The 7,500-nt window shown below is 44.8% G+C and overlaps 1 protein-coding gene across 5 annotated transcripts in view; it reads left to right on the top strand.

Moving 5' to 3' along the window:
• Nucleotides 1-7,500, top strand: part of LOC143035944 (innexin inx2-like) — a 210,479-nt gene that overhangs the window by 160,578 nt on the left and 42,401 nt on the right. Inside the window, exon 1 of one of the 5 annotated variants that reach the window (XM_076203188.1) lies at nucleotides 1-81. This exon is cut by the window's left edge and continues 58 nt beyond it. The exons of 3 other annotated variants lie outside the window; for them this stretch is intronic. The gene's annotated coding sequence lies outside the window, so the exon portion shown is untranslated. The remainder of the gene's footprint in view (nucleotides 82-7,500) is intronic. One more of the 5 variants, XM_076203192.1, reaches the window with a different exon arrangement.

The raw sequence follows: 7,500 nt of genomic DNA on the forward strand, positions 1-7,500 counted from the left end.
CCTCTGCGAGACATTAGTCCGTCTCTGCAACTGGCTGAGGTGAGACGCTCTCCTCTTCACTTCGCTATATATCTGATAAAGGTACACAGTTACACACCTTGACTGAGATACCTTCTCTGTCGCTGTTGTTTGTGTGCATGTGTGTGCGTTGTCGACGTTTGCCAAGTGCGTCTTACGTTGTGACGACTCATTGAGGGGGGGATTTCATTGAGGAAAACGTGTCCCGACAGTGGAGGTTCGAAGTCATCGCGAAAGGAAGACGTGAGGAAAGGTTTGTTTTTCTTTACGTGTCTGTCTTAGGATCGCCGTCCAGGAAGAATACAAAATAGCTCAGCCTGCCAGCTAGCCTTCCGTCCTAGTAGTGCGTCTCTCGTACTCCCAGTGTTGGCTGTACCGAAGTTCTGGTTACCTAAGAACGCTATTGTGTCCTCGCCTTTGGTCCCCACACGGTTAGCATCAAGGGGACAATCGTCATCTTCGTGGTTGTGATGTAGGTGTTATCAGGTGTTCAGTGAGCAGCGGACAACAGCAGTCAATAAGCAAATATGATGCGTTTATTGCGAACTTCGTGAGTTGTGGTGAGATCCCGTGTATTGTGGTGACAAGGCAAGAGTTGTCAGACACATCACAGTGACATCAGTGGTGATTTGTATTGTCGATTCCTGTGGCTGTGATGTTGACGATCAGTGTGATGACGATGAACTGAAGACGGTGATGACAAAACCACCGTAACTTGATTGTGGAGATTGCAGATACCAAGTTGATCATAATGAAGGGTGTTTGGAGATGCTGAACAATATCTGCTAACGACAGTGTCAGCGAATACAGAAGAAACTAAGATAGGTCTGCATATGTGTGTCCTCGTTTTTCTACAGGTCTTCGTGAGCAGTTGTGGCCACTCTGCTCCTTCTGCTAGCTCTGCTACAACTACCAGTAGCCTCGGTAGCTTTAACGCTCCTAAATCCACTTTTTACGCACGCACGTCTGTCTGTCTGTCTATCGGTCGGTCAGTCTGCCAGCCTGTTTCTCTGTTCACATCTGTGCATATCTTTAGTTCAACGTTTCCACATTTTTCTGTATTCTTTCTCTCTCCTTCTTCCCTGTGCCCCTCTCTCCCTCCCCTCTCTCTCTCTATCTTTCTGACTGTCATCCATCTATCTTTATGTAACTGTCTATTTATCTATTCACCTATATCTTCCTATCTACCCCTACCTATCTACCTGTCTACCCATCTATCCATTTATCTGCCTATACATACATATGTGGTGTACTTATTTACCCTCGTTTTGCATTCATTTTCCGCCCTTCCTCTTCCTCCTCCTTCCCTTCCTTCCCCTCCTCCTTCTCCTTTTCCTCCTTCCCGCTCTTCTCCTCCTCCTTCTTTTTTTCCTTCTCCTCCTTCTCCATCTGTTCTTCCTCCCCTCCTTTCCTTTCCCCCCTTCCTCTCCTCCTCCTTCTTCTCCCCTTCTTCCTCCTCCTCCTTCCCCCTTTCCTCCTCCCGGTCCTCCTTCTCCTCCTTTTCTTTCTTCTGTTCATCCTCCTCATTTCCCTTTTCCTCCTTCCTCTCCTCCTCATTTATCTCTTCCCCTCTTTTCCTCATTCTGTTGAATTTCCTCTGACTCTCTTGTTCTTGTTCCATGTCTTCCTTGTCCTCTGTTACGTTTTCCCTCGTTCTCTCTTATATTGATCTATCCTACATGTTTTCCTCTTCCTACCTATTTTCGTTTTTTTCTCTTTATCCTTCCGTGCTTTCTTCACTCCTTCTTATATGTCATCATTTTTATATTAACTTCTTATTCCTTTGTGTCTGTGTCATCTCAGTGTTCGTATTCTTCAGCCAATTCCCAGAATAACGATGATCAAGTTAGTGATCCTTTGCAAACGGTATAATAACAGGAATTATCCAAAGTAATGAATGATTAATCATCCATCATCAGTCGCCGATCACAGGTAGTTAGTGGTTTAGGGGTCGGGGGATGGGGGTGGGGATTAAATTCAGTTTTAGCACATAGACAAACCCACTCTTGTCCCGCAAGCTCAGGATGATCATCATAATGAAGAGATCAGGTTCTGGAGAATCCTTCATTCATGCATAATTTTGTCATTTGATATAAGAGCAGATGTCTCAGAAACTGAACTAGTTTGATTCATAGTGGGCAAGTGAAAGATCTCTTTGAGGAGGTCGTGGACCTTGATTTCGGACGAATTGCCCCAGCAGCTGCAGAGGATAAGCCCAGGATGAAATTACTGGTTCATGATTGATCAACTGGCCATGGAACAACCCGCGTGTTGAGTCACTATCATCTGCCGGTGTAGTTCCCCGTTGTGCCACGGAGATCGGTGAATTCGCCTGATGGGAGGTAGAGTGGCGGGTGAGGAGTGGGTACAGAATGAATACGACCATGCAACCTGACCAAGAAGGGTTTTATTGAGAGATGCTTTGTGTAGTCTCTTTCCTGCTGAGGTTTGAACCAGAATAGAATATCCAAAGTTGAGAAATCAAACTGAGGAGTTTGATCCTTTTAAGTCGTCTTTGGTGGGTTTCAAAGTACTCAGAGGATGAAGAATAAAGTCCCTCGGTGAGGAAAAGTACACAAAGACAAAGAAGAAGAAAGAAAGAAAAAACTCTTTGGAGTTACTTGCGGAGTTAAAACACTTACTTGGCTAAATCGGTTCCAGGGGAATACCAGAGACGTCAGTTATTTTCTTAGATACGATTTCTTCAAAAGGCGGAAAAAGACAGACCGGGATAGTTCCGGCATGACATAAGCAGGTTGGCAAGTCGCTTGGGGATTTAATTATTCTTGTCTCATCATTCCCTCCCTCCCTTCCTCCACTCACTTACTCACTTACTTACTCACTCACTCACTCACGCACTCACTCACTCACTCACTCACTCACTCACTCACTCACTCACTTACTCACTCACTCACTCACTCACGCACTCACTCACTCACTCACTCACTCACTCACTCACTCACTCACTCTCTTCTTCCCTGAAGGATCCAAATCCTGTTCCCAGAAACCCAGGGACGAGCGAAACCTTCCTCACTTGATCTCAGTTTCATCAAGCTCGTGTTGCCCCTCCCACTCCCCTCCCCCTCCCCCTCCCCCTCCCCCTCCCCTCCCCCTCCCCTCCCCTCCCCCTCCCCCTCCCCTCCCCCTCCCCTCCCCCTCCCCCTCCCCCTCCCCCTCCCCTCCCCCTCCTTCTCCCCCCCCCCTCCATCCCCCCCAGAGCTTACTTACTCCCCCAGAGCCTTGTGCAATCAGTTCTTTGAAGATTTTGTTCTTGGCTACGGTAATATTTATCCGAAGATAGAATGAATTGAACAAGATTCATGATTAACCACTGATGTAGTTTATACCAGGGTATTTCATGCGGATTAGCGGCCCATCCCTTACCCTAGATGAGGGTGACAAAGCTGTACTTTTATGTAATAGTTTAATTGATAAAGCTGTTCTTCTATGTAATAATTTAACTGATAGTCTAACATAAGGGGTACTTATTTTAGTTTAAGGACGCATTTGTTTGATAAGGTAGAGAAGATAGAGGGGTGGATAAGGATATGTATGGGAGAGAGGGTGGGGAGGGGGAAGGGGAGGGGGAAGGGGGAAGGGGAGGGTGAAGGGTTGATTGAGGTTTATTTCTCGCCGTATCTCAATCAAGACTTGTGTCTGTCACCCAACCGATCCTATGACCTCTTTGGCTTCTTTGCATTCAATATTGCATGACCTAAAGCTTCTTTCGGAAGTTTTTGGGATTTCTTCCCTTGTTATTGGGGACAACATGTCACACACCCTGCCCAGGCTGTTTTTTTTTTCCCGTTTCCCAAAAGAGTGTCACATGATATCACGTTTTTAGCTCCATTGGTAATGACAGTCTTCAACGAATATTTTATCAACGAAATTATCCCGTGGGCTTGATAGACGTCAGTACCTCCCCGGAGTTCTGAGAACTGGAACTCTTTTCCCAGTATAGATACAAACGCATCAATTCTATTTTTAGCGATTTGAATTTGTCAGGTGATCTTCACCATCTTACAAATACATGAAGCTCGTGTTGCCCCTCGTGTTGCCTCCTGGCTCAAACATTAATTTCATTATTTTTTACCAAACATAGTTCAACAGTGTGTGAGTGTGTGCGCGCGCGTGTGTGTGTATGTGTGTGTGTGTGTGTGTGTGTGTGTGTATTTGCGTGTGTGCGTGTGCGTGTGTGTGTTTGTACACGTTTATTGTATGCGATAGCCCACTTTGTCCATGTAGAACAATATCCTTATCCTGCCAGGTATACCTGTCTTCTCAGAGGACGAGAAAGAACTCGGAGGTAGGAGGGAGTACAGTACTGTTCATGGTGGTCAGCGATTGTGTTCTCGCGTCCCCCCGGGTTTTCGTGGCGTGGCCCACTTATGCGCTACGATAGCACCGAGATCGTGATGAGCGGTCGAGGCGAGTACTTGCCCCCGATCATGAGACAGCCAGTAGCCCGTGCTCTCACCCTCGGTGATCGATCAAGGTTGCCAGGAACATTAAGTCTTGTCACGCTGCGGCGTTCTAACCAGAGTCGAGTGTCCTAAGGTGTAAGAGAGGAGCAGATCTGGGAAGAGGAAGTAATGGAGCAAGTGAGCGGCGGCGGCACACTAGTCATTTCTTGCTAGCATGCTATTTACTTTTGCTACTTCGTTCGAGTAGGAACTACTTCGGTTACGATCTTTTGTTTTTCAAATTTCCAAATGTCAAATTAATCCTGCGTTGTATAGTTAGAAGTTGAATAACGAACTAAGAGAGGTTAAACCTAGAATACGAATGTTAGACGCTTTGTTGAGATGTTCTCACGAAAGTCTAGAATATTGTAACCGAAGTAATTTCTGCTTAAACGAAGTGTGTGTTGTGGTCATGGCGATTCAGACAAAAATAGAATGGTGAGAGGACGGTGGATGAGAAGGATGTATTTCAAGTGGAAGTATGTACGGTTAGAATGAGGAATTCGTAGTGGAAGTGGTGGTGAGGATTGTGGATTGGTTGGGGATAGAGACAGTGGATTAGGACGGATGGAAGCAGCTGTACAATCCGTGGAAGTTTATCTAAGGTAGAGATGATGTTAGGAAGGGCTGTTATTGTAACGTTGTAGGGTGAGATGGATGTGGGTCACGCCGGTATTGGCAGATTTGACGCAGGAGGAAGATTCTGTCGGGAACTACTCATGGGCTATTTCCCGTCGACCAAATCGGTAATTACATCGTCCACGTGAGTACTTCCCACCACCACCCCCTCCTCCTTAGCCTCATTCACCTGCAGCATCTCAACCAACAGTCGAAACATCAACACAGTTTCCTCCTTCATTTTACCTATCAATTACTAATTAGCCTCATCCTCCTGCTATGGTTGGCCTCACAAAACACAAAGGATTCTCTTGACTCCTCAATTCTCTCTCTCTCTCTCTCTCTCTCTCTCTCTCTCTCTCTCTCTCTCTCTCTCTCTCTCTCTCTCTCTCTCTCTCTCTCTCTCTCTCTCTCTCTCTCTCTATATATATATATATATATATATATATAATTTTCTTTCTCTAATCTCTCACTCTAGTCTCTCTCTCTCTCTCTCTCTCTCTCTCTCTCTCTCTCTCTCTCTCTCTCTCTCTCTCTCTCTCTCTCTCTCTCTTTCTCTCTCTCTCTATCTATCTATCTATCTATCTATCTCTTTTTATATCTATCTACCTACCTACCTATCTATTATTTATCTATATATCTATCTATGAATGTATTGGTATTTCTATATCTATTTACCTATTTTACACCATTTATCCATATATGTATGTATTTTCCTATCTATATCGACCTATTCATCTAATCTATCTATCTCTTTCTCTCAGTGGGAGGGCAAGGACTCTTTGAATGTCTTTGTGGTTAGATCCAGCGTTGGTTGAGGTTGACGCAGAAGGCGTTATTGATGGTTTCGCTACGGCAAGTGGCATGAAGGAGGAATGCTTTGCCGTGGAATGTAGCCACTGTCATCACGGAAATATATGGGAAGACAGACAGACAGACAGACAACCACTTTCCTTTTTTCTCTTTTAGCAGCCAAAGTTACGTTTTTCTTGATAATACGTTATCGGTCTACGGACAAATACTTAATCTTTTCTCTGGAGGATGTCTATGAATTCCCGTATATGTTCCTGTCATGTTTATCCCGGTGTTTATGTTTGTCTTTATGTAGGGAGAATAGGATACGTAAATTATATCCATACCGTGTGCGCATATCTGTCTGTTTATAGGTGGATATATAATGTGTACATTTGGGTTGTTTGTATCAAAAGCATTGGAGGTTGTGTGTGTGTGTGTGTGTGTGTGTGTGTGTGTGTGTGTGTGTGTGTGTGTGTGTGTGTGTGTGTGTGTGTGTGTGTGTGTGTGTGTGTGTGTGTGTGTGTGTGTGTGCGCTGTGTGTGTAAGAGAGAGAGATAGATAAACAGATAGATAGATAGATAGATAGATAGATAGATAGATAGAGATAGAGAGAGAGAGAGAGAGAGAGAGAGAGAGAGAGAGAGAGAGAGAGAGAGAGAGAGAGAGAGAGAGAGAGAGAGAGAGAGAGAGAGAGAGAGAGAGAGAGAGAGAAAGAAAGAGTGAGAGGGAGCGACTGAACATCACTGTTTCACTGATAATAGTGCGCAAATGACCGCATATCCAGCCGTTTCATTTATGTTCCTAATACACTTTCACACCGTACCGGCAGCAGCCTGATTCCATTTGGATGCTTCCCATATAGACGCTTACCAAACCTCACCTAACCTAACCTAACCTAACCTAATCTAACGCAACCTAAGCCTTATCAATAACACTATTTGTTTTTTTTTTTAGCGTTTTTTTGTTTTAAACGTCCATATGGGAAGCATCCATATAGCACAACACCCTGGCAGCCTAGAATAGACCACAGAAAACGGTGGCCGCCGATGTGGCTCTCCGAATTGAGGTTTCCGGGATACTTTTGTCCAACAGGTGTCGTGTGTCCTCATAGTTGTCGCTTGAATGAATACGTCTTGCTCCAATGAAGCTCGGCTTGGGAGAGCCCACGGTCACAGTGTGACCAGAAGCCAATTGAAGCTTATTTATGTGTTGACATATGGGTACTCCTAATTGCATGCCAGTCTGGATCATCGCCGTCTCCTAACCCATCCGCTACCAAGTGGATGAGATGAATATAGTAGCTTGGCGGCAGGTGGAAGAAAATAAGAAGTTGTGTTCTGTACGGAACGGGATCATGTGGTTCTGTTGTTGGTGTTGTTGTTGTTGTTGTTGTTGTTGTTGTTGTTGTTGTTGTCGTCGTCGTCGTCGTCGTCGTTGTTGTTGTTGTTGTTGTTGTTGTTGTTGTTGTTGTTGTTCTTCTTCTTCTTCTTCTTCTTCTTCTTCTTCTTCTTCTTCTTCTTCTTCTTCTTCTTCTTCTTCTTCTTCTTCTTCTTCTTCTTTTTCTTCTTCTTCTTCTTCCTACTGCTGAATCGTGTCTGGCTTGACT

The sequence above is a fragment of the Oratosquilla oratoria genome, chromosome 19 (genome assembly GCF_046742065.1).
Source record: "Oratosquilla oratoria isolate Oo_2021 chromosome 19, ASM4674206v1, whole genome shotgun sequence".
Taxonomy (NCBI): Eukaryota; Metazoa; Arthropoda; class Malacostraca; order Stomatopoda; family Squillidae; genus Oratosquilla; species Oratosquilla oratoria.